Genomic DNA, 27,112 nt, shown 5'->3' with positions numbered 1-27,112 from the left:
ACTTTGTTTTGATCCAATCGAACCTGAGGAATGTCAGCACATAAAAATCGGAGTATCCGCTGATGTAGGGCTTCACAACTCATCAAACTTTAACCACGATCACGGTTTCGGCTGCCACGATTAAATCAACATGATCGTCGACGATATTAACATTTAAGCGGCTGCAGATCAGATTAAGCACTCCCTCAATCGTCAGCCGACCACCAGGGGGCGAACGTAAGCTGAGGGCTTCATTAAGCGGTCTTGCTAACAAGTGAGCGCATGCTGCAGCGGCCGCCTCACGTCATTCGACAATGGACCGATGTGAGAGTGAAGCAGAAGGTGACGGTTCAACAGCGTCTGGACGCCAGAAGCTCGAGTCTCCAAAGGATCAACGTCTGTTGACTGGAGGTGTTTTGTACTTTACAAAGAGCATATTGGTTTTTCATTCGACTTTCTGGTCTTGGATGAATTTTGTTTAGTTATTTATGATTTTTTTTTTATATTTTATTTTAAGTTTAGATTTTAAACTGAAAGAATTGTTCACATATTATTTATCTATTGTTTTCCCTAATCGTGATTTCAATACTGAGCTAAATAATCGTGATAAACATGTTGGTCATAGTGGTGCAGCCCTACGCTGATAATACCCAACTATTTATTTTACTGTCCCTCATTGGTCAAACCTCTGGTGGCTCTGATCAGAGACTAAATAACAGCAAAAATAAATAAAATGCTGTTAAAATGTGCTGTGAATTTCAAGAAGTTATGTCTTTAAAAGATTCTTTGGCCGTTAAATTCAAAGCATAAATACAAAGAATTGAGTAAAGTTTCTGATGTCGGGTCTCACTATGAAAACGTGTTATAGTTTGTTCTAATCAAACCAACCAAGTGTGAACCAAGTGGAGCTAACTTTTAATAAATACAACAGTACGTAAATTGCTTTTTAAGTGCTTTTGATCCAATAATTTAATCTCCGAGCTTCAGAGTAGTTTCATTGGAGTTTAATGAATTCTTCAGTAATTTCTTTTTCCAGTTTCCAACTAGATTTTAATGTTCAGATTAAACCCGTCGCCCGAATGTTTCTATAATAATAAATTGTATAATGAAAACTGAACTCAGATAGGAAACGTGTGTGTGCCTGTGTACTGTATACGTACACAACAAGGTTTTGCTTTGGCAAAACTCTTCATCCATCTTTATAGTGTCACCTTTATTGGTGCATGAACTGATTCATTCATTCATTCATTCATCATGATTTTCTTTCTTACTATAAAATTATTATTGTTGTTGTTGTTGTTGTTGTTTAATTAAAGAAAGAAATAGCTATATTTCACATTTGAACATCTATATCATTGAGACATTTCATTGTATTTACAAAAAAACTCAATAGTAAGTTGTTTGAAATAATGAAGGACTTTGATCGCGTTTCGGGCCACGAAAAGTCCGTCAGGTTTTTTTCTAACCTTGTATGAGAGCTGGAGCTGCTTCTCAACCTGAAGAGCAAATAGAATGGCTGTAAATTATGCAAATCCAATCCAAAATATATGCATCAATTGATATTCATCTCAAATCAATGTATCACAACTTCATCATTACTGCAATATAAACCTGCACAAAGACGGACTGAGCTTCTTTCCCGCTCTGCAAATTCAGAATGACAAATGAAACATGAGCGAGAAGAGCAGTGGATCACCATCACTTCCCAGGGATTGTGCAGCCTGGTGCCTTTTTCTTCCACGTCATTTTAAATGTATTCCTGTATCAGCACCCTTCACCCTAAACTCTTTCCTTTTCTGTTCCACATGCACATTCTCATGTCCACACACACTTTCGTTAACCCCCCCCCCCCGAGGAAATAATGAATGCAACTCACAGAGATAATCACATGCTGATGTGTAGCATCAGCCTCTCATCTCCTCCCTGACATCCCATCATCGTTTCCCTCCTCTCACATCTCGCCGCGCTCCCTGGAGGCCGTGCATATATGTTGGAACTCACCAACTATATGTCTTTTCAATTTATTATTTCTTTTCCTCCGTCGTGGGAAAAACTGCGGTTCGTACGGCGCCATCACTTATCTAGAAGCAGCAGCCTCTGGGCTTCTGCGGCTGTAACTCCTCGCCTCGCCTCGCCTCGCCTCGCCTCGCCTTGCAGGCCGTTCATAAGCCCGAATGTGCATTTTGGTGCAGAGTACATCAACATGAGCTGCATCCTGCCATGTACACACACACACACACACACACACACACACACACACACACACACACACACACACACACACACACACACACTTTACAACCCATCTGCATCAGAGTGAGCTTGTCTCTCCCTCCAGGTGAGGCGGCCGTGTGATTTGTTGCTGACGTGTTGATTCCTGGTTGCTTCTCCTCCCCGGTGTGTTTAGATGTGTACATGGATGTATGTGTGGCGCTGCTGCCCGGTGCTGCCTGCAGTGCATGTGTACATAGGGTGTGTGTGTGTGTGTGTGTGTGTGTGTGTGTGTGTGTGTGTGTGTGTGTGTGTGTGTGTGTGTGTGTGTGTGTGTGTGTGTGTGTGTGTGTGTGTGTGTGTGTGTGTGTGTGTGTGTGTGTGTGTGTGGGTAAATCTTCAGCGCGGCGTTGGAAGCACAAACTGCACCGTCGGTTCTGTCGGTCGTCTTGTAACCGTGCGGCTCTTCATTTCTCCTCCTCTTCATCAGACTGTCAAAGCTTCAAACACCGTCAGTCTGCATGATTCACTTCTGTCCTCGGCGCTTCGCGCTGCTCCTCCAGCTCCGGACACACTTTCAGTCTTGATGCTTTCCTCTTGACCTCCACTTCTCCCCAACTCTCTCTCTCTTAACAGAAAGGCCGAGGCCTCCAGTTCCGTGTGTTGTTGTTGTTAGCGACCCGGTCAGAGCTCGCCCGCTCACAGTGATTCGTATCCCGCCATTGTAGAGCAATAGTGGAAATTAAGCCGAGTTCAGCTTTGGAAGCTCCTGCCTTGTCGTGAAGTCCTTCGGCGTGTTAACCCGGACCACCAGTGGCAGGTTGCCCGCTACGAGCCAGACGTCATTAGCTCGCTCCGGCTACGCTTCGAGGCTGGACAGCTATAAAGGGAACACTTGTCATTTCACTCGGCCATTGGACTCGCAAAATATTTTAATCATTTTGACCAACTCTGTTTTCAAACCAGGGTTAAAGCTTGAATCTTTTCTTAATTATCTTTTGATTGACGCAAATCCACCTTCAGACGTCTTTTGGACAGTCAGTCTTCTGAAAAGACGGCCGAAAAAACCGCGCACGACTTGAGCTTGGGGCTTATTTTTCAACATTCAGGCATTTCATCGTGAATTTCTGCTCCTTTCACTTTATTTCTGAATGTGTCTGAATGAAACGCTTCATCACGGAGGAATGGAGGCGGAGAACGATAGAACGCAGCTCTACAGCCCAATGACAACCTACGTAAACACACTGATTAAAGTTTTCTTTCACATGAAGCCATTAAAAGACTCATTTTATGGCTAAAAAAATCCACGCTTTCCTTTACTGTAGTATGTAGTTTGTTTAGTGTTTACTGATGAAGTCTTCACGTTCATTAACTCGTTCACTGAGTCAGTCTTGCTCCAGCCGTCCAGCCGCAGAGAGGAAAACATAAGTGTCTCTGTTGTGCTGCTGCTAGTCTAACTGCAAATATATAGATATATCACATTACTCACTTTAGTCGCCCTGTGGGAGAAGCAGCTGTGTTGCTACTGCTAATGGCTGCTAAAAGTAGCTAATAGCGATAGTAGCTGCATCGCTAATGCTAATAGCTGCTGAGCACAGCAGGTACCGGCTCCTTAAAGTCACATGAGGCGTTCAGCACGCCCGAGTCACCTCGCCTCAGTGGTTCAGCTCGAATTCCCGAGTCAGCTCGAACTCAAAAGAATCGTTCACCTCCACTGAATCGTTCACCTCCACTGAATCGTTCACCTCCTCTGAATCGTTCACCTCCACTGAATCGTTCACCTCCTCTGAATTATTCATCTCCACTGAATCGTTCACCTCCTCTGAATCGTTCACCTCCTCTGAATCGGTCAGCAGCTCTGAGCTGCTCCAGTCCGTTCACCTGGTGAGCAGTGAGGCTCCGCCCCTCCCTCACCTGAAAGCTCCGCTCGGAAAGTTTCTGAGTGATGGTGGAGAAAAAAAACACATACTGTAGTTTGTTTCACAAAGCTTGTAGAAATAAATACATGAATAATAATGTTAAAATATGACTGTAGCGTGTATTGTGTTACATTTAATATTGTCCCCTATAATTAGTTCTGCCCTATGAACATCGTTATTTATTGATACGAGTAAAAAAGAAAATCAGCATGTTGGAGGAAAAAAACAAAACTATAAAATCAAATGTATATTTTAATATATACTGTAAATGTGTCATTCTGGATGCCTGGTATTTACTCAGTTTAATCATTTATTTATTTCCTGGTTCAAATAAACCTCAGAAACAACACACATAGTCTAGAATAAAGAGACCAGGGCCACTAAAAACTAGTGTGTACTTATTGTTTATTTTCCTCAGAAGTGTTTCAGCATTTATACAAACGCTCCCCCGGGGTTCGTAGCAGTTCAGCTGAGCCTCCAGGTCCTGGAGGGGGTGGAAATGGTGCGCATGCGCAACTGAATCAAATGACTCAGACAACCGATTCACTTGGATGAACGACTCAAAAACCCGTGAGTCAGTTCAAGGAGTCGGGTTTCTCATCACTACCGCAGAGGGGTCGGAGCCGAGCGCACAGGGTGGATGACGAGTTTGACGTCACGCGTACTTAAGTTTCACTTTCCCTAAACGGCAGAGGACATAAGGCCCGTGGACCAGAACCCACCAAGAGGCTCCAGTCTGGTCCCACCAAGCAAGGAGGTTTTAAAGGTTTTATACACGTTTGTTTTGACATTTCATTTTATTTTGCACCTGAATGTTTCTTTAAAATTGACTTCATTTTCAGGAACTGTGTGTTGTAAAAAATATAGAGAATGTCGTTACAGACACTGAACACAACAAAGAAAAACTTTAAAGTGTAAATTTCAAGGTTGATATAGCAATGGAGGAGGAGAACAGAGCAAGAGGAGGAGGAGGAGGAGGAGGGGGAGCGGGGGGGGGGGGGGGCAGAGCAAGAGGAGGAGGAGGAGGAGGAGGAGGGGGAGCAGGAGGGGGAGCAGGGGGGGGGGGAGAGAACAGAGCAAGAGGAGGAGGGGGAGCAGGAGCAGGAGGGGGAGGGGGAGGGGGGGAGCAGGATCAGGAGGGGGAGCAGGAGGAGCAGGAGGAGGAGGAGGAGGAAGAGGAGGAGCTGGAGCAGGAGGGGGAGGAGCTGGAGCAGGAGGGGGAGGGGGAGGAGGAGGAGCTGGAGCAGGAGGAGGAGGAGGAGGAGGAGCAGGAGCAGGAGGGGGGGGGGGGAGAACAGAGCAAGAGGAGGAGGGGGAGCAGGAGATGGCATGCTTTATAATGCTCAGGCTAGGCTCGTCAGTTTAGCAGATTAGCATGTGAGATAAGACCAGATTCCAGGTCAGGGACACCTGGGGAGTAGCCTGTGGGATTTTCAGGTACATAACATTTAAAGGGGCCGGCGCCGCGATTGGGCCGACCCCGACGGGCCGGGGGGCGAGGTCCCGACCAACGCTGCTTACAGCTTTAATTTTCTTTTGTGTCTTTTCACCTCCTTACTTCTCTTTGATCCAGATCAAAGCTGTGAAAGACACTTTGTATTATTATGTGACACCAGTAACCTGCTGTTATCTACTATTGCAACTCTACAGACCTGTTAGAAAGCTGACGTTGTTGTGTGAAGGCTGCAGAGCTGCTGTCTCTCTCGGTTCTGTTCACAGGAGCCATTGTTAGCATTAGCATTGTTTCATTATCTAGAGCGTTCATCTCCGATTTTTACTGGATACGAACCTCTTTAAGCTTAATCTTGAATTAATTCCTCATGACAAGATGTCCGGTGATCAGTAGCATTAGCTTCATCCACAGTGGCTGTGATCAGCATTAGCATGTTTGTTAGCTTCAACTTCAAATATCTTTCTGCGTGTTGGTGGTTTACCAGACAAGTTGTTTTACTTTTCTTTTCATTTTCATTATTTATGAATCTGTTTCTTTAAGAAGAGCTGACATCCAGCTTATAGAGCATCTTCCTCCTCCAACATCCAGATTGCAGAGCATCTTCCTCCTCTAAAGTCCAGATTGTAGAGCGTAATCCTCTATCATCCACATTATAGAGCATCTTCTTCTTCTAAAATCCACTTTATAGAGCATCTTCCTCCTCTAACATCCACATCATAGAGCATCTTCCCCCTCTAACATCCACATTATAGAGCAGCCTCCTATTCTAACATCCACATTATAGAGCATCTTCCTCCTCTAACATCCACATTATAGAGCATCTTCTTCCTCTAACATCCACATTATAGAGCATCTTCTTCCTCTAACATCCACTTTATAGAGCATCTTCCTCCTCTAAAGTCCAGATTGTAGAGCGTATTCCTCTAACATCCACATTATAGAGCATCTCCGCCCTCTAACATCCACATTATAGAGCATCTCCGACCTCTAACATCCACATTATAGAGCAGCCTCCTATTCTAACATCCACTTTATATAGCATCTCCCTCCTCTAACATCCACTTTATAGAGCATCTTCCTCCTCTAACACCCACATTATAGAGCAGCCTCCTATTCTAACATCCACATTATAGAGCATCTTCCTCCTCTAACATCCACTTTATATAGCATCTTCCTCCTCTAACATCCACATTATAGAGCATCTTCTTCCTCTAACATCCACTTTATAGAGCATCTTCCTCCTCTAACATCCACATCATAGAGCATCTTCCTCCTCTAACATCCACATTATAGAGCATCCTCCCATTCTAACATCCACTTTATAGAGCATCTTCCTCCTCTAACATCCACTTTATAGAGCATCTTCCTCCCACTGTCTAATGTAATTTTGTACTTAATCCCATGGATCCAGGGTTAAGGTGTGTACATTACTTGTAATTGGTGGAAACGTCCCCAAAAATACTTGTTGGTTACAGTAATGTGAAGAATTGTAATAGATTACTTCCCCCCTCAGATGTATTTGGGAGTATTTCTGGAGTCCTTCAGTGCCTCAGTTGTTTGGAGAAAATGTCCCCTTGTTGAGAATGTGCAGCAGTTTTTGTGTAGGTAGAGGCCGTCTCTTGTTGGCAGGCGTCCCGTTCTGTCACTTGGTGTTGTCCTCGCCAGGCAGGTCACTGCTCACGTCACTCCGGAGATCTGAGCCCGATGATGCGTCATCTCAGACTCTGACGTCCCCGTCGCCTTCGTCGCCTCACCTTCGTCGCCTCACCTTCATCCAAAACCTCAGAGGGGAAACCAAGCGAGGATGTTTCTGTCATATTCCTCTTTATGCATTCATGAACAAACTGTACACAGAGGTCATGGTTCACTCACATCCAGCCATAAAATCTGCTGAGTTGACGAAATATCAGATGCTTCAGTTTGAATGTGTCTGGATCAACGATCTGCAGAAATCTGCATCCCTTCATCTGCTTATGGTCACCGTGGAGTGGTTGGATGGAGATTGAAGCCGATATCAGCACGATAATGTGGACAGGGAGGAAGTTATCAAATATATTCACGTAATCCAACAAATAAATCAAAAAAAGGAAAAAAGAAGATCAGAGCAGATCGGTCACAAAGTCAAAGTTACAACATCAAAAACATTTTTAAATATCATTACGCTAATTCCATTCATCACTGTAACGGTTTCTTCACCACTACATTTTCATACACACATAAATATATTTTGCTAAATTACAAGACAAAGGATGACTTATAGTCCTTCCATGTCACGAAGACATTTATTTTGTTGTTTTACCTCCGAGCCGCTTCCACCCGTGTCCTCACGTGTCGTGTCCTCACGTGTCGTGTCCTCACGTATCGTGTCCTCACGTGTCGTGTCCTCACGTATCGTGTCCTCACGTACCGTGTCCTCACGTGTCGTGTCCTCACGTGTCGTGTCCTCACGTGTCGTGTCCTCACGTATCGTGTCCTCACGTGTCGTGTCCTCACGTATCGTGTCCTCACGTACCGTGTCCTCACGTACCGTGTCCTCACGTACCGTGTCCTCACGTGTCGTGTCCTCACGTACCGTGTCCTCACGTGTCGTGTCCTCACGTATCGCGTCCTCACGTATCGCGTCCTCACGTATCGTGTCCTCACGTATCGCGTCTTCACGTATCGCGTTCATACTCATTTCATTACGCGCTGCCCACCAAACACCCGACTTGATTTAGAGGTTGTCTTTTTGGTCTTAATCTGGTTGGCCTTATTTTAGCCCAAATGTAGTCGTTAGAATGAGGTTGTTATTGACACAAATATAGTCGTTGAAATTGGGGTCCAAGTTGGGAGTCCATGGGACCGTCCAATGACAGGCCAGCAACTTGGCTTGGTGGTTCGCGCTCTCCCCTCACAGTGAGAACGTCGTGGGTTCAAATCCTGCCTGTCACTGCAGAGCTTTCATCTTCTCCCCGTGTGTGTGTGTGTGTGTGTGTGTGTGTGTGTGTGTGTGTGTGTGTGTGTGTGTGTGTGTGTGTGTGTGTGTGTGTGTGTGTGTGTGTGTGTGTGTGTGTGGCGTTCCAGTTTCTCCTGGGTCTGATCTTTTTCATGGCTCCTCATAAAACTCAGCGCTTCACATGGAACCTCAGAGCCTCCGTCGGCCCCCTCGTCTCCCCTCATGCCCCCTCGTCTCCCCTCATGCCCCCTCGTCTCCCCTCATGCCCCCTCGTCTCCCTCATCCTCCTCTTCCCTCTTCATCCTTCTCGTTCCCTGTTGTCCTCTTCATTCCACCTCGCCCTTATCCACTACATCCCCCATTATCCCCCCATATTCCTCGTCCCCCTTCATGCTCTCCATCCTCCTCACCCCCACCCCCCCATTCTCCTTGTCCACCCTCGTCCTCCTCGCCCCTCCTTTGTCATTCTTGTCCCCTCATCATCCTTGTCCCCCCATGGACTCCTCATTCCCCATCTTCCACCTCGTCCCCCCTTGTCGTCCTCACCCTCTTCATCCCCCCTCGTAATCCTTGTCCCCCTTCATCCTCCTTGTCCTCTTTGTTCCCTGTCATCCTCCTCACCCCCTTTGTCCTTCTTGTCCCCCCACATCCTCCTTATTCTCCTCGCCCCAGTTGTCCTCCTCATCCTCCCCCCACGTTCTTCTCATCCTCCTCAACCTCCCTTGTCCTCCTTGTTCCCCCTCCTCCTCCTTGTCCCCCTTATCCTCTCTTGTGGTCCTCTTCATCCTTGTCCTCCTTATTCCCCCTCCTCCTCCTTGTCTCCCTTATCCTCTCTCGTCGTTCTCTTCATCCTTGTCCTCCTTGTTCCCCCTCCTCCTCCTTGTCTCCCTTATCCTCTCTCGTCGTCCTCTTCATCCTTGTCCTCCTTGTTCCCCCTCTTCCTCCTTGTCTCCCTTATCCTCTCTCGTCGTCCTCTTCATCCTTGCCCTCCTTGTTCCCCCTCCTCCTCCTTGTCTCCCTTATCCTCTCTCGTCGTCCTCTTCATCCTTGCCCTCCTTGTTCCCCCACGTACTCCTTGTCCCACTCGCCCCTCCTTGACCTCCTCGTTTTCCATTGTCCTCCTCGCCTCCCTAATCCCCCCTCGTCCCCCTTATCACCCTTGTCCTCCTCGCCCCTCCGTTGTCCTTTTCCCCCCAGTCCCCCTTATTCCCCTTGTCCTCCCCGTCCCCGGTCATCCTCCCTGTCCTCCTCACCTCCCCTTGTCCTCCTCGTCCACCCACGCCCACCTCATCGCCAATCGTGCCACTTATCCCCCTCGTCCTACCTGCCCCCATCCTCCTCATCCCCCATCATCCTCTCCGTCCTCTTCATCCCCCTTCCTCCCTCATTCTCCCTCATGTCCCCTGTCCCAACCTCGCCCTCCTTGCCCCCCCCCATCCCGCTCTTCCCCTCTCACACACACAGTGACCCCAAGCGCCATGATTCATCTCTATGCCAGAGTGAAGTGTAACGGAGATTATTACCAGTGAAGGGCTGAAGATCTACTGCTCACACGTCGGCCCTGCAGAGGAAATGGGAAAATATTGCTAATGTTTACGGCCCCGTGTGTGTGTGTGTGTGTGTGTGTGTGTGTGTGTGTGTGTGTGTGTGTGTGTGTGTGTGTGTGTGTGTGTGTGTGTGTGTGTGCGTGCGTGCGTGCGTGCGTGCGTGCGTGCGTGCGTGCGTGCGTGCGTGCGTGCGTGCGTGCGTGCGTGCGTGCGTGCGTGTGTGTTAATGCGATGTGCAGCAGTAATGCCTGCAGCCTGAGCGGCATTGCGAAGCAGCCTGGCTTGTTTACCTCCCAGAAATGTGCTGACTGCGGACAGAACGAGTGTGAACGTTCCTGCTCCCGTGCATCTGGACCGGCTCCTGCGTGGAGCCGCAGCGTTTCCCTGCATGCAAATTCAGATCCATAAATCCTCACGCCAGCTGTCGTTTAATCCCGCTCTGTAAAACGTACAGCACCGCTTTGTCTATGTTTTTTCTAATAAGAAGTTAATATGCTGCTGCAAATGAAAGCCCATTTGCACATGTCATGTTAATCCAAGTTCAGTTTCATTACTTTCTTATTAGTCAGATGGTGTTTAACTCCAATCAGCCTCCTGCAAGCAGCTGCTGTGTTGGCAGGTTTTAGCTCTATCAGGTGAATGCTAAACGCATCATGGAGTATTGTGATTAGATTTGTGATCAATTCGGATTAAATACATGCGGTTCTGGACTGCCAAATCAGAATGGAGAAAAAGAAAGTCCGGAGCTCCGTGATGCACCTGAACGCATCATCCCTGTATTGGCGGCATGAAGCCGCATCATTGTTCAAGCCGCCGAGTTCAAAGCATGTGAAAAGAGTAGTGGCTTATAGTCTGGAAGTCACAGTACTTTCTTTGTCCACTGAGGTTTGTTCTAGATCACACTGCTCGTCCTCTCGTCTCAGATTTACACGAGCTTCACTCGAATTAGTTTTCGGTAATATTTTGTGGGATTTTTCTACTTCGGCTTCTTGATACGGCGTCGACCTCAAGGCGCGAAAACAATTTCAAGTAAATTATTTGCTTGATTTTTGTGAATTATTTTCAGTTTTGCAGTTTGTAAGTCGTCTCGCTACTCCTGACACGTCCGTCACGGTGATGAAGCTTCATTCCAACGGGGTTTCTGATTTCCCAACAGGAATGTGAATCGCTGCTGGTAATGCTGTCATGCGGGGGGGGGGGGGGGGGGGTCAAACATAAAGCTTGTGGTGCCAGAACCGGCCCGTGAGAGGCTCCCGTCCGGTCCGGTCCAATCCTGGTCACGTCCAGTTGTGCACATGCTCAGTAGAGACAATCAGAACAATGTTTTGTTTGTGTCATGACTCCCAGTCCAGATTCTCCTGGGACTTGGTACTTTTATTTTGACAGTCACCGTAATAACAATCCAACTTGGTCGTCTGTCCTCCAGAATGTCCGTGTCCTCCCTCTGTTAATGTGTTTGGAGGATTGTCCCCTGCTGTGTGTGAGTGTGGTTTCATCAGTAGAACAAACAATCTCTTCCAGAATGTGAGGTCATCTCATCATTTCACTGACTTTGCAGTTTTATGTCACCTGGAGCCCCAACATCAATAATTTGTGATTCATCAAAAAAACTTGAGGACGTCTGGGGTCCCCCCCCCCCCCCCCTGGAGAATGTCTTACAGTTCGTGATGAGTGTGTCAGCACCACGAGGACGAGCTGGAGTCTGAACCTGCCAGAGTCCACAGAGCCGTCCTTCATAACCACCTGCAGTCCTTCATCACCTTCAGTAACCTCCTCCATTCACCACGCGTTTGTCCCCGGATGTATTTATATCAATTAAAATAGTCTCTGGTTATAATTAGTCCTGCAGCTTCGTAATCTCCCCCGCATGCACCATCAGGCCTCGTATCTAATTAGGCGGGATTGGTAATAGCCTATTAGGGAGCTCTGCTGCTCTCCTCTGATTGGCTGAGTCATGAGCTACTAAAGCTTTTCTCTCATCCTCTCACCCTCTAATAGACGACATGTCAGAAGGAACGAGGTGTTTCGTTCCAGTCGGGACGGTGGGAAACGGGAATAGGTCGCTTTCATTTCTCCATCTTCTCATCTGCTCCACATTTTATAAACATTCCCGCGTCGCTCAGTTACAGTTACTTAAGTTTTCACGCCAAACGTCTGTGAAACACCGAACTGTCAAAGAGCCTCTGTCCTGCTCCGGGTTGAGCAGCAGCTGAGGAATGAGCGCTCGCGGTTAGCTCGCGGTTACCATTTCACTAACCTCCGACCAAAGATCCTCCGGTTAGCTGAAGGATTTAATTAATCTGGATGGACTCTGCTGTCTTCACCGTGTGAAACACATCCAGATTATAGAGCGTCTTCCTCTACTAACATCCAGATTATAGAGCGTCTTCCCCCTCCAACATCTGGATTATAGAGCATCTTTCTGCGCTAACATCCAGATTATAGCGCGCCCCCTCTAACATCAGATTATAGAGTGTCCTCCTCTACTAACATCCAGATTATAGAGCATCTTCCTCCACTAACATCCAGATTATAGAGCGTCTTCCTCCACCAACATCCAGATTACAGAGCGCCTTCCTCTACTAACATCCAGATTATAGAGCGTCTTCCCCAACTAACATCCAGATTATAGAGCATCTTCCCCCTCTAACATCCAGATTATAGAGCATCTTCCTCCTCTAACATCCAGATTATAGAGTATCTTCATCCACTAAAATCCAGATCATAGAGCATCTTCCTCCTCTAACATTCAGATTAAAGAGCATCTTCCTCCTCTAACATCCAGATTATGGAGGATCTTCCTCCTCTAACATCCTGATTATAGAGCATCTTCCTCCTCTAACAATCAGATTAAAGAGCATCTTCCTCCTCTAACATCCAGATTATGGAGGATCTTCCTCCTCTAACATCCAGATTATAGAGCATCTTTCTCCTCTAACATCCAGATTATAGAGCACCTGCCTCCTCTAAAATCCAGATTATAGAGCATCTTTCTCCTCTAACATCCAGATCATAGAGCATCTCCCTCCTCTAAAATCCAGATTATAGAGCATCTTCCTCCTCTAACATTCAGATTATAGAGCATCTTCCCCCCACACTGCCGTCAGCTGAGTTGACTCACAGTATACAGAGATGTATACATTAATGAGACACACTGTGGGAGAAGAAGCTTGTAAAATAACTCCTTTCAAAAAGTGACTCGTAAATCAGAAATAAATCCTAATTTTCCGCACCTGGCACAACACTGCCAGCTAATCCACAAACAGCTGCTGCGCATTAAGCAGCTGAATAACAAAACAGGCCAGAAGAACAATAAAAAGTCAATAAATGGAACTTGTTTTTAACTCGTACTCTTTTTTTTTTGGTTTGTTTTAGTTTATGAGTAAAGTAACTTTGTAGCTTTTGTAGAACTTGGACTAGGAACTGGAATCGAGTTGTAATCTCCAGTAACTTTCACCAAACTTCTGTTTTACACTCTCATGCTTCTTATCACAGTGCAACCCTGTTCACACTGCAGTAAACACACGCACGCACGCACGCACGCACGCACGCACGCACGCACGCACGCACGCACGCACGCACGCACGCACGCACGCACGCACGCACGCACGCACGCACGCACACACACACCAGCTCTATATAACCACTGTGAAATTATGAATCTATACCTGATAACTCATTTGTCCGGAGTGTGTCTGCTGGGATCAGCCTGCTGATCACAGCAACAACACAGACCTCTCTACACTGTATTTCTGTTCTCTCCCTCTACAGTCTCTGTTTCTGTTCTCTCCCTCTACAGTCTATGTTTCTTTTCTCCCTCTACAGTCTCTGTTTCTGTTCTCTCCCTCTACAGTCTCTGTTTCTGTTCTCTCCCTCTACAGTCTCTGTTTCTGTTCTCTCCCTCTACAGTCTATGTTTTCTTTTCTCCCTCTACAGTCTGTTTCTGTTCTCTCCCTCTACAGTCTGTGTTTCTTTTCTCCCTCTACAGCCTGTTTCTGTTCTCTCCCTCTACAGTCTGTGTTTCTTTTCTCCCTCTACAGTCTGTACTTCTGTTTGCTCTCTGCAGCCCTGCTCTAGTTTCCTTGCTGATGCTGATTGCCTCGGTGTTGCTGTGGAAATGTCCTGGGTGGCTGTTCAGGGTAATTTGCTTTGTGGAGCTGCTGGAGGAGGCGAACTGGACGGAGGAGGGACCAGGGAAGAAACGACGGGGGCTGCTAATGTTCGGCTCGGGCTGCAGCTCATAAAGAGGCAGGATGGTGTAATGTGTTGTTTGATGAAGCCCTGGGTGTAAACTCACCCCCTCCTCCTCCTCCTCCTTCTCTTCCTCCCTCTCCTCCTCCTCCTCTTCCTCCTCATTCCTCTTCTTCCTCCTCCTCCTCCTCCTCCTCCTCCTCCTTCTTCTTCCCTCTCCTCCTCCTCCTCCTTCCTCCTCATCCTCTTCTTCCCTCCCTCCTCCTCCTCCTCCTCCTTCTCTTCTTCCTCTCCTCCTCCTCCTCCTCTTCCTCCTCATCCTCTTCTTCCTCCTCCTCCTCCCTCCTAGTCCTGCTCCTGCTCCTTCTCCTCCTCTTCCTTCTCTTCCTCCCTCTCCTCCTCCTCCTTCTCCTCCTCCTCTTCTTTCCTCCTCCTCCTCCTCCTTCTCTTCCTCCCTCTCCTCCTCCTCCTCTTCTTCCTCCTCCTCCTCCCTCCTAGTCCTGCTCCTGCTCCTTCTCCTCCTCCTTCTCTTCCTCCCTCTCCTCCTCCTCTTCTTCCTCCTCTTCCTCCCTCTCCTCCTCCTCCTCTTCTTCCTCCTCCTCCTCCCTCCTAGTCCTGCTCCTGCTCCTTCTCCTCCTCCTTCTCTTCCTCCCTCTCCTCCTCCTCTTCTTCCTCCTCCTCCTCCCTCGTAGTCCTGCTCCTGCTCATTCTCCTCCTCCTCTTCGTCGTCCTCCTCCTGCTCCTCCTCTTCCTCGTCCTCCTGAAGACCTGATGACTGACCACAACAAAAGAAATCACCACTGTGTGTGTTTGTAAAACTGAAACCTGAGATGTAAAAGGTGGTGTAGTGGTTTGCACCGTTGCCTCACAGCAGGAAGACGCTGGTTTGAATCCATGCTGGAAGGGTGCGTGCGTGCGTGCGTGCGTGCGTGCGTGCGTGCGTGCGTGCGTGCGTGCGTGCGTGTGTTAAACAGAGAATGTGCCGCAGCATCCGGAGGAGAACAGCCTGCTGCGTTTGCAGAACTCCACCTTGTCCGACCGTGACGACGCAGTTTGCTGTGACGGGAACACGCAGCTGCGTCAGAGTGACGATGGTGCAGAGCCTCGGGGGATGGACACTTACCGCTTCACCTCCGACCTCACCCTGGTTTCATGTCAAAATAAAAGTACCAAGTCCCAGGAGAATCAGGACTGGGAGTCATGACACTCTGGAGGAAGCCTTGTTCTGATTGTGCAGAACTACTAGTGACTCCGGCCGTGGTGACCAGGAGCAGAGTTTCCTCTGTCTACACGGGGGTGGATCCTGAGCGTTTTCGTGTAAACAGAGACCCAAAAGGTTTTACGTTTTCACTGGAGATGGCTGCTGTGTGAACGGACCATCAGGAGATCAGCTCCTGTGTTTTGGCCTCAGCTTCAAGAAGCTTCAAGTGACACTAGAGATGCTGAGAGAAGAAGTTTGATCTACCTGGATAAATGTTTAATCAAACATCAAAGGTCCAAATTTGCTTCCGGCTCATTTTCCGTATCGCGGTTCAGCCGCCACAGTTGCTAAGCAACAGGTGCCTCACCATGCAACTTGGACGGAGTTGAAGATGTGCTTTGGTTCGTTTTACCGTGACGGTCAGCCCGTTCAGAGGCCGGCTGAGAAGTCGGACACACCAACTTCTTCCTGCTTTCTGTTTGAGGTCTCCGCTCCTGCAGCGCACATGGAAATACCGGTTCTTGTCTTGGTTCCTCCCACGTTCTGCTAAAGAACAGGAAGCGCTCCACGGTGAACTGAATGGATGAACCTGCTCAGATTCATGTGTTCACAGCTTTACAGTTTCCATTTTGAATGGAGTACATACACAAATATATCTTTTATTTTATATGCTGGAATGTGAAAAAACAGATTAACAGAAAGAATACTTGCTTTACTTCATTATAATATGTTGCAATGTGCATAAAATGGGTTTAAATGTAAAGGGAAGTAATCAGTAACTAATTAATATTTCCAAGTAACTTGACCAACACTGGCTGTGATCATGTAAGAGTGAACTGATGCAGCTTCAACTCACACACACACACGTTCTGTTTCACTAGTAAACTATTTAAATCTATTGAACGAGTCGAGCTTCAGGCCTGCAGACGTCAGTGAAGCCGCTCGCCGTGGCGCTAAATCCTCTCGCTTCATGATTCAAACCTCGGCTGCTGGTTTGAGGCTGAAGCTGCAGCTGAACTGTGTTTACTGCCACTACATATTTCCAGGACTCTTTAGTCTGTGCCGAGCTCCCGCTGCTCTCTCCAGCAGCTCAGTTTGAGCTCTCACAGGGTTGGGACCATGTATTTACACTGTCTGCTCTGGTTTCTGGAGAAAACCTGTGAACACTTTGACCTCTGACCTTTCGGTTGTACACTCGGGTCCATATGTTTCCGTCGCTGTCGTTCTTTACCGCTCGGACTTGTTCTGGGTAAACTGAAGTTTCAGGTGGACTTGTTGGCACCGTGTCACTTTTTGTTTGTGTCTCTTTAAGTTAATTTACTCAACAGATTTTCTCAGACGTTACATTTGTTTTCTTTGTTTATTTTCCACCAGTTTGGAAAAGAGCCAACAAACAAACAGAACCCACGGAATGGAAAGAGAGACGACCTGGACACTGTTTCAGTGTGTGTGTGTGTGTGTGTGTGTGTGTGTGTGTGTGTGTGTGTGTGTGTGTGTGTGTGTGTGTGTGTGTGTGTGTGTGTGTGTGTTCCTCTGCTCTCGCTCCACATCGGAGCTGGATGTGGGTCAGACCGGCTCCTTTTATACTCTGTTCTCATTAGATTTTTGGGTCAGTCAGCTTTTTACACTCTGTGCCTTCTGAATAAATCATAAATGTCCCTGATCTGCCAGAGTGCTGGTCATCCCTCCATATCCACCCATTGTCAAAATAAACATGGAGCCGCATGTGGGAACAACACACACACACACACACACACACACACACACACACACACACACACACACACACACACACACACACACCGCGTTGTGTTTCTGTTTAAATGAGTCAGAGTTGGCAGCGAGCAGCGCTGTGGCTGCCCGGTCCCGGTGAGGCGAGCGGAAACAGGAGGATGGAGGATGGGGGGGGGGGGGGGGGGGGGGGGGGGGGGGGTCAGGAATAGAAGTGGTCAGCCGGGGCAGTATTGATCAGCGGGGGGGGTCGGGGGATCAGCAGGGGGAGGCAATAGAACGGTCACATGATGCCCCGGTGGCTGCAGCGCCGCAGACAGATTGTGACATTTCAGGATAAAACCAACTGTACTGAACGATAAACACGATGAAGACGCTTTCTTGAGACTGAGGAAGGTCATCGTCCCAACTGACATCATCGTAACAACCAATAATAATACCTGCTGATCATGTCATTATTTTAGCCATTTTAAATCCAATAAAGCAAATGATATAATAACTTACCAAGAGTTATCACCGTATTAACATTTTACCATTAGAAAGAAGCGTTCAAAGAACTCCTTTTAAAATGTAATAACTTGAGGCAATATTGTAATAATACATCGCTCAGGTAACATTTGTTAGGATTTACTGATTTTCTTTGTAGGTTTTGTGCAGTTTGATTATCAGAAGTAGATATTCTGGATGGAATCGTCAATATATTCATACAGAAAACAAATTCTGCAGCATTCTCCTGGTTCTGGTTTAAAAAGATCTTTTAGTGTTTTATTACTGGCAGCTATTATGTTATTAGATTTACATACATCCAACATGTCCGTCCTGGTGAGACTAATGATGATGTGCAGAAATCAGTGTCACACTGAGTGTCAGACCAGGAAGCTCGTCTTATTTCTGCACCAAAGTGTGTTTGATTTTGATTTTTTTCTTGTCTGATTGAAACTTTTACATTCTGTGTTTTTCTCAAACATCAGGAATCCCTCAGAGCTTCAGAAAACAGCAGGACTGTCCGTTCTGAGAGCCGCCAGCGAAGCTTCTGGAAATCACAACTTTATTCTGGATTTTATTTGTTGTTTATCTTTTGTCAGTATTTGACAAAAGACAAAGTACTGATATTTCTGATTGAAGTGAACTCAGTTTGTTTCTTTTTCTGCTGCCAGAATAAAGGTGTGATTTCCAGAAGCTTTTATTCCTTGTCTTTTAACCATGTTTGAGACTCTGAGCCTGGTTTTATTGTTGCCAATCTTATAGTTTGTTTTTCTGTGTTTCACTGTTTTTACTCTTCTATTGTAATTTTATTTTTTACTTTGTCTTTTATGTGAAGCACTTCGGCTTCCGCCACAGCTGTTTTAAAGTGTTATATAAGTACAGTTAACTTGACTTGACTTGACGAGTTCAGTCAAAAACACATTAAACCAAAATCATCCCTATGTTGCAGTTAAATGTACCTCAGCTGACAAGCAACAATAATCAGTACTATAATACCATATCGGACCACCAGAGGGTGCAGTGAGTCTCCTCCTGCATTCAGTCCAAGAATCTGATACTGACCAATAATCTGATATTGACCAATAATCTAATATTGACCAATAAGCTAATGTTGACCAATTATCTAATACTGACCAATAATCTGATATTGACCAATAATCTAATATTGACCAATAATCTAATGTTGACCAATTATCTAATAATGACCAATTATCTAATATTGACCAATAATCTAATGTTGACCAATAATCTAATGTTGACCAATTATCTAATATTGACCAATAATCTAATATTGACCAATAATCTAATAATGACCAATAATCTAATGTTGACCAATAATCTAATATTGACCAATAATCTAATGTTGACCAATTATCTAATATTGACCAATAATCTAATAATGACCAATAATCTAATATTGACCAATAATCTAATAATGACCAATAATCTAATGTTGACCAATAATCTAATAATGACCAATAATCTAATAATGACCAATTATCTAATATTGACCAATAATCTAATATTGACCAATAATCTAATGTTGACCAATTATCTAATATTGACCAATAATCTAATAATGACCAATAATCTAATAATGACCAATTATCTAATATTGACCAATAATCTAATATTGACCAATAATCTAATGTTGACCAATTATCTAATAATGACCAATAATCTAATGTTGACCAATTATCTAATAATGACCAATAATCTAATGTTGACCAATAATCTAATGTTGACCAATAATCTAATATTGACCAATTATCTAATATTGACCAATAATCTAATAATGACCAATAATCTAATGTTGACCAATAATCTAATGTTGACCAATAATCTAATAATGACCAATAATCTAATGTTGACCAATAATCTAATGTTGACCAATTATCTAATAATGACCAATAATCTAATGTTGACCAATTATCTAATAATGATCAATAATCTAATGTTGACCAATAATCTAATGTTGACCAATTATCTAATAATGACCAATAATCTAATGTTGACCAATAATCTAATATTGACCAATAATCTAATGTTGACCAATAATCTAATAATGACCAATAATCTAATGTTGACCAATTATCTAATAATTGATCAATAATCTAATGTTGACCAATAATCTAATGTTGACCAATAATCTAATGTTGACCAATTATCTAATAATGACCAATAATCTAATGTTGACCAATAATCTAATATTGACCAATAATCTAATATTGACCAATAATCTAATGTTGACCAATAATCTAATATTGACCAATAATCTAATATTGACCAATAATCTAATGTTGACCAATAATCTAATAATGACCAATAATCTAATGTTGACCAATTATCTAATAATGATCAATAATCTAATGTTGACCAATAATCTAATGTTGACCAATTATCTAATAATGACCAATAATCTAATGTTGACCAATAATCTAATATTGACCAATAATCTAATATTGACCAATAATCTAATGTTGACCAATAATCTAATATTGACCAATAATCTAATATTGACCAATAATCTAATGTTGACCAATAATCTAATATTGACCAATAATCTAATATTGACCAATAATCTAATGTTGACCAATAATCTAATAATGACCAATAATCTAATGTTGACCAATAATCTAATATTGACCAATAATCTAATATTGACCAATAATCTAATGTTGACCAATAATCTAATATTGACCAATAATCTAATATTGACCAATAATCTAATGTTGACCAATAATCTAATAATGACCAATAATCTAATGTTGACCAATAATCTAATAATTGATCAATAATCTAATGTTGACCAATTATCTAATAATGATCAATAATCTAATGTTGACCAATAATCTAATGTTGACCAATTATCTAATAATGACCAATAATCTAATGTTGACCAATAATCTAATATTGACCAATAATCTAATATTGACCAATAATCTAATGTTGACCAATAATCTAATATTGACCAATTATCTAATAATGACCAATAATCTAATGTTGACCAATAATCTAATATTGACCAATAATCTAATATTGACCAATAATCTAATGTTGACCAATAATCTAATATTGACCAATAATCTAATGTTGACCAATAATCTAATGTTGACCAATAATCTAATAATGACCAATAATCTAATAATGACCAATAATCTAATATTGACCAATAATCTAATGTTGACCAATAATCTAATAATGACCAATAATCTAATAATGACCATATATCTACATGATAATTTTGGCTACTTTAAATGTAATAAAGCCAATAACGTAATAACTTGAATAAAATAATAATGTATAAAGTGTACTAGAGTAGTGAAAACCATTACATCCATAACTAAGAGAATTGTATTCTAAGTATTTTCAGTGAGTGAATACGATCATGTAACCAACTATAACTATTTTTAATAAGAAAGCTGAAACATATTGTGAATTTTTCAGAAATGCGAAACGTTATTGGCTCAAAGTTTTGACGTTTTCAAAGAAGTTTTTGGGAAGTTACTTCAGTAAAGTAACCTGCCAATGAATTATAGTCAAAATGTTTTTACAGTATTGGATCAAATGTTTTATTCCACTATTGGAAATGTAATCCATTGCTGACTTGACAACATTTACAGTGACTGAGACTATTAGACTTTTGGTCTCTCTTGGATGATGACTTGTTAAAAGTGTCACGTTGGAAGACATGTTGTATTTCCGTCCTTTCTTTTTAACGCAGTTCCTCCCCGCGGCTCCTGCTCGTGTCGGAGGTGAGGATTAAGAAGCATTCCTGGTCCTGGACCCTGGAGCTCCGGTTCAGGCTCACTGGTCTGTGAGGAACTGACACCAAGACAAAGACTCTGACAGCTTCTTACTCTCCTGCTCGTCTGTTTGCTTCTCTTCTCCCTCCTGCAATCACTCCATCTTCCTCCCGGCCGCCCTGCGAGGCGGAGCAGAGGTTCAGAGGCGCCGAGCAGCAGGAACTCAGATGGACGTCTCTGCTTTCTGGCGTTTTGGAGCCGGAGGAGTGTGACAGAGGGCAGTGATCCTGCTCTCCTCCTCTGACGGCGTCTCCTCTCTCCTTCACTTCTTTATTCTAGTTGTTTTATAGAAGGAGGTGAGTTGTTGTGACACTCCATGAAAAATGATCTCTTTCCGTCTTCTCGTTTATCCGTCTTTAAAGACGTTTCTCGCCTTCGTAATCGATGTCTCCGTCCTCGCGCCGCTGGTTCCCTGTTGAAAAATGTCCTGGTCTCTGTTTCTCCTCTGCTTCTGAGGAGCTTTTATTGTTTCCACAGTTTTTGGTCTCTTTGAACTTTCTGCAAAATGAACTGAAACTCCTTTAAATACTTTATCGAGGTAACTTTATTAAATTTTCATGGAGTTCAGAACTGCTGGGTTCGTGCTGGGTTTGGCATCTGGAGTGAAAACAGTTGACTTTTTCTGAGTATTAGTTCTAAAAAAACTTTTGAAAAACTGTGATGATTGTGTTTATTTAACCTCTTATCCATCCATCCCTCTATCCATCCCTCCATCCCTCCATCCATCCCTCCATCCCTTCATTCCTCCATCCATCCCTCCATCCATCCAATAATAAAATGAATCAATCAAACTGTTACCTTTAGAGTTAGCAGAACCTGTTTGTTTCCATCGTTACTTTTTCACTGAACTCTTTACTAGACTAGAGAAGGACAGCTTCATTAATCCCGCAGTAATTTAGTCATTGACACATTTAGCATTAGCATTAGCCAATACCTACAGAATAGCATTAGCATTTAGCTTAGTGCGGGGGCGCGGGCAACCAGGAGACGTCAACTGTCCGCCACAGGGTGAACACACACACAGTCACACACGCACATTCAGAGGTGTTTAGAATGACGATTCACTTTAAACAACATTTTAGTGCGTGAAACTGGAGTACAAACCCTCGCACACTCAGGGAGATCAGGCAAACTCCACATGGAAAGACCTCAAACTGTATTTCAAGCAGTGATATCACAGAGATGAGAACAGACTCGGATTCTGTTGTCAACAATCCTGAGGATCCAACAGGCAGTGTTGGGAAAGTTCAGTTTCTACATGAACCAGTTCAAAGTTCAGTTCACAAATTTTAAAATGAACTAGTTCTAAATTCACAGTTCCAAAAATGAACTAGTTCATAGTTCTTTTTATTTTTTCAACATGTTGCTGCGAGGTATGACCCTCAGAATACTGGCATTTCCCCGTTGTTGCCACCCATTCAGTCCACACTAGTAGCAGCTGCAGCCCCCCACCCCAACACTTTAAGTACCAGGATTTCAGGACTATTGGAATATAAGCTGCAGCCGCCAAATTTAAAAAGGAGAAAAAGAAATGTCGGAGTTACATGATGCACCTGAACGCATCACCTGCTATCAGCAAAAGCCAAATAGTCCACAGGGTTCAAAGCATGTAAAAAAAAAGTAGCGGCTTATAGTCTGGAAACTACGGTAACCATACAAAGATGAAGTATTAATGGTGGAGGCAGAGTCTGAGGTGGTGCTGCTGTCTTCCATTTGTTTTTGCCGCGATGCGTCGCATTTTGATGACTCATGCGGAGGTGCGACTCTGGTGGCTGCTGTTGCCAGATTGGCTGTTCCCCCCCCCCCCCGACATGATAAGGCCTGTTTACGATGAGCTTCAGCCGGGAGGCTCTATGGAAATCTGGCAATTCTCTTAAACAACGTTGAACTGAGAGAGCGCCGTTCACTAACGCCAGAATGAGCGCCGCTCACGGTGACGTTCATCAGGCAGAAATACAGAACGTTCAGTTCACGTTCGCCAAAATAATTAACGAGTTCATGTATGAACGTTCACTGAACCCGTTCAGGCACAACACTGCCAACATGAGTCAGCCAGGAGCTTTCAGTCAGTCGGTCGGTCTTTGATACGGCCACAAATCTCTCCCAACAGTATTCTTTGACTAATAGCTTTTCTTTTCCTCATGCTGCATATTAGAAATTAAGAGCCGAGACAAAAAGCAGAACATTAAGAGCAGAAACATTATAATGAGCTTTTTGCTGATGAAAGAATGGTGTTGATGAAGGAAACGGAGCCGTCTGCATGGACACAAAGAGCAGAGCTGAAAACAGGAGGGACAAAGGGTAGAAGTGGTTTGTCTGCAGGGAGAGGAGCCGTTCTGTGTAAGAAACGCTTCATCATGAGCAGAAACAAAGTGTGAAAGCCAGCGAGGAGAATCAAAGAAGAAGCTCAAGCGTCCATTTGTCTGAGCCACAACAGTGAGGATGAGGAGTGCAGCTTCCCCCCAGATGGTTCTGAGCCGAGCTGCAGCAGCAGCAGGCGAAAGACGACGAGCGAGGAGCAGCCGAAGGCCGAGGAGGTCTGGAAACGAGTGAGGACGTGTTCACCTCTCTTTTCATCCACGAGACACGAGAGTCTGCAGACGACTTCATAAAGAAAAACTAAACTGCAGACTGAAGAGAAACACGTCGACTTACTGAAGCAACATTATCTTATATTCATATTTACCTTCGCCAACGAAAGCTGGGCGACCAACGAAGTTGGTCTATGCCAACTATGTTGGCTGTTTTCTTCTGTTTTTGTTTGTTTGTTTATTTGTTTGTTTGTATGAATTTTACCAACTCACTGGAATAGCATGAAATTCTCAGGAATGATTTGTCATCATCCAAGAACCAATCCATTAAATTTTAGGACGTTAACGGCGAACCGTTTCAGAATAAATCAACCATAAAACTGTGACACAAATTCTCATACAAAGCGGATGAGAGCGGCGCCTCATGGAGGAGATCAGCGTCTGTTGCCATGGAGACGCTCCCTGCTCAGTGTTTCACAGTGATGTAGCTACCTGACAGGCTAGTTAGCATCAATATGCGCTAATGGCTAACATGCTAGCAATGCTAATTCAGTTCCAAACAAATACGGCATTGGTGGAGATCTGTGCTCTACCGAGTGTAGCTCTAGTTTTACTTGTTTATTCATTAATTTCTGTGGGAACATGAAAATATCCACCTTGTTGAAATGGTAATATGATACTCCCCAAATCAATACGATGCACTCAAATATCAAAGGGTAATTATTGTTGAGAGGAACTATATAGTTACCTGAGATGAAAAGTAACTGCTGATGTGGTGAAGTAACTTGTTCTTTGCTTTTATTCTTGTATGTTAGAGGAAGAAGAGGAAAACAACAGCACCAGCTACTTTGTTTTCAGTGTTTCCTGCTGTTTCAGAAAAGTTTCGCATAAATGCAACAAAACAAAAATGCAAAAACGATGCATTTTCAGTTGTTGCCATGGAAACGGGCCCGAGCTCTGAACTGGCTGTGATCGGTAACAGTGAAGGTCCAGCCGCTTCGTCCTGCAGCCGAAGTGTTCCGCCAGGTTTTTGGTTGACTTGAGGAGTTTCACACCACACACAGTCTCCTCTTGAGCGTTCAGTCTCTGTTAGCAGATTTTTTATCCGTGCAGAGTCACAGGAAGACGCCACTGATCCTCTCTTTGCCTTTTCGTGTTCCCCAAACAATATCCAATTCTCTCAGATGAGCGACTTCCAAGGGAGCGGGGAGATGAAATGCTTTCAGCGCCTTTTATCCCCCCGAGTGCCATCCAGCACATTCCTCACTACTGACTTTAACCATCAGTGGGTGTTTCAAGTGTTCAGCTGAACGTCTGCTGCCATTAAAACTGAAGGGTGTGTGTCGCTGGCGGAGCGGGTTGGGCGTGCCTGAGCCCGGTGGAGGTCTGATGGAGATTGACGAGAGCTGCAGAGCTGCTCGGGAGATGAACGGAGGCGACGCGCCCCGTCTTTGTTCTCTCCCGGTGAAGCTCACGCCGTCTGATACTTCAGGGACTCGTTCCAGCGTACAGGTGAACATATGTCTGTGGGGGTGTGGGGGTGACCTCGAGGTAACGTGGAGGACGACCTGGAGAAGCTCTGTCCTCTCTGTGTTCGTCCCTCGGCGGTCCCCTTCGTCACCTCCGTCACTCTTTTAACCTCTCGCCTCAGAAAGAACCAAATCAACCTGCTTGTCACCAAGAGTGATCCAGAGAAACGGGGGCCGTTGGTAACGCCTCAGACGCCGCAGATTTGAAGATGGTCTGTGTCGCGGGGTCCACCCAACAACCTTCCCAAAATGGGAAAAATGATGGCGTAGTCGTCAGCTGTGTTGTTTTTCTAATTTATTTGTCAGGCCTCGCCAAAACAGTGATCATATTATTTACAAAGTGCAAAACAAATGGGAAAAAAATACCCAAATAGGAAAATAAACAAAGCAAAGAAACTCTATATACAAGTCTGTACAGGTCTATATACATGAGAGTTAATCCTCAACTTCAGGATATAAGAAAAACGCTCCTCAGGTCAGTACTTGTCACCACCTCTCTAACAAGAGTCCAACTCCTCATCAGGCCCAGCGCGGCCCGTTTTATCCGATTAGCCCCTCCCACTGGGCGGAACCTTTTGCGGACAAAAGTTCTTATTTTTTCTGAAACCCAAATCCTACTACATAAGTAAATGTATTTTCTATAATTTATCTTAGCAATAATTAACTATAAATTACCCCTTACTGACAGGATTTATGCATTCTTACAATAACCCCTCAGTAACCCCGGCAATAAAGTTTTTAAAGGAAATAAATAATAATAATGTTCACGTGACTGTGAAACCTTCCGGGCCCACACCATTGAAACTGGCTTGTATGAGTGCAGCTTATTGCAGAGTAGGTAAGTGAGTGGGTGTCCGTGTGTGAGTGTCCGGGTGTGGGTGTGTGTGTGTGTGCGTGTGCGCGCATAACGCGGCGGGTGCGCCGCGATGATATGCGCCACGTTAGCGCGCGTGATGGAGCCGCTCCATCACAGTCTGATTCCAGAGCTTCGTCCGTTTGCTCCTTCAGAAGAGTTCAAACATTTCCTACATTCACAGCTGATTCTCTCACCGAGTGTCGCAGAATCATCATACTAAACCGTTGTTTTCTATCAGGTTCATCAATTCTTCATTGAATGAGCGAGTTTTTAAAAATCCTGCAGAAGCATGACAACAAGCCAGTTTTTATTCTGATGTGATCGATCTGTATGAAGTTTTTTCTCTTTGTTTTTGTCTCACACTCACTTTCTCTGCGATTTTCATCTTAACTCTTCTCTGGTTCGCTCCCATGGAAGAATCCACAATGATTTGCCTTTTGTTGGGGGGGTGGGGGGAATAAATCCATTATAATTCAGTTTTAGACTTGAGTTTCAGGGCTGGTAAACAACAGCTTTGAGTTTTTTTTGTGTGTTTTCTAATTTACACTCCGAGCAGAAGCCCGACATGTTCTGGGATTATTTTTCAGCAACGCAGATTTCACAGTTTGAAATTACTTCCACGTTGGTCCCTGACAATCATCAGGATTCAGAGACGACTCCTCCGGATCCAACGTCAGATGAAACTTTCAGAGCAGCAACCTGCTTTCACTGCATGTGACGAGCAGAAACATGTAGAT

The 27,112-nt window shown here is 44.5% G+C and overlaps 1 protein-coding gene across 6 annotated transcripts in view; it reads left to right on the top strand.

The window, feature by feature from the left end:
• LOC308110032 (endonuclease V-like) overlaps positions 1-22,270 on the top strand; it is an 80,410-nt gene extending 58,140 nt beyond the window's left edge. For 2 of the 6 annotated variants that reach the window (XM_080464045.1, XM_080464041.1), the window contains one exon: positions 21,378-22,255. The gene's annotated coding sequence lies outside the window, so the exon portion shown is untranslated. Of the gene's footprint in view, positions 1-18,138; positions 18,349-21,377 lie in introns of those variants that run through there. The other 4 variants (XM_080464046.1, XM_080464044.1, XM_080464043.1 and 1 more) reach the window with 3 other exon arrangements.
• The last annotated feature ends 4,842 nt before the right edge of the window (positions 22,271-27,112 follow it).

The sequence above is a fragment of the Lipophrys pholis genome, assembly GCF_963383615.2.
Source record: "Lipophrys pholis genome assembly, chromosome: 5".
NCBI classification, from domain to species: Eukaryota; Metazoa; Chordata; class Actinopteri; order Blenniiformes; family Blenniidae; genus Lipophrys; species Lipophrys pholis.
This window is presented reverse-complemented; position numbering and strand designations above follow the sequence as displayed.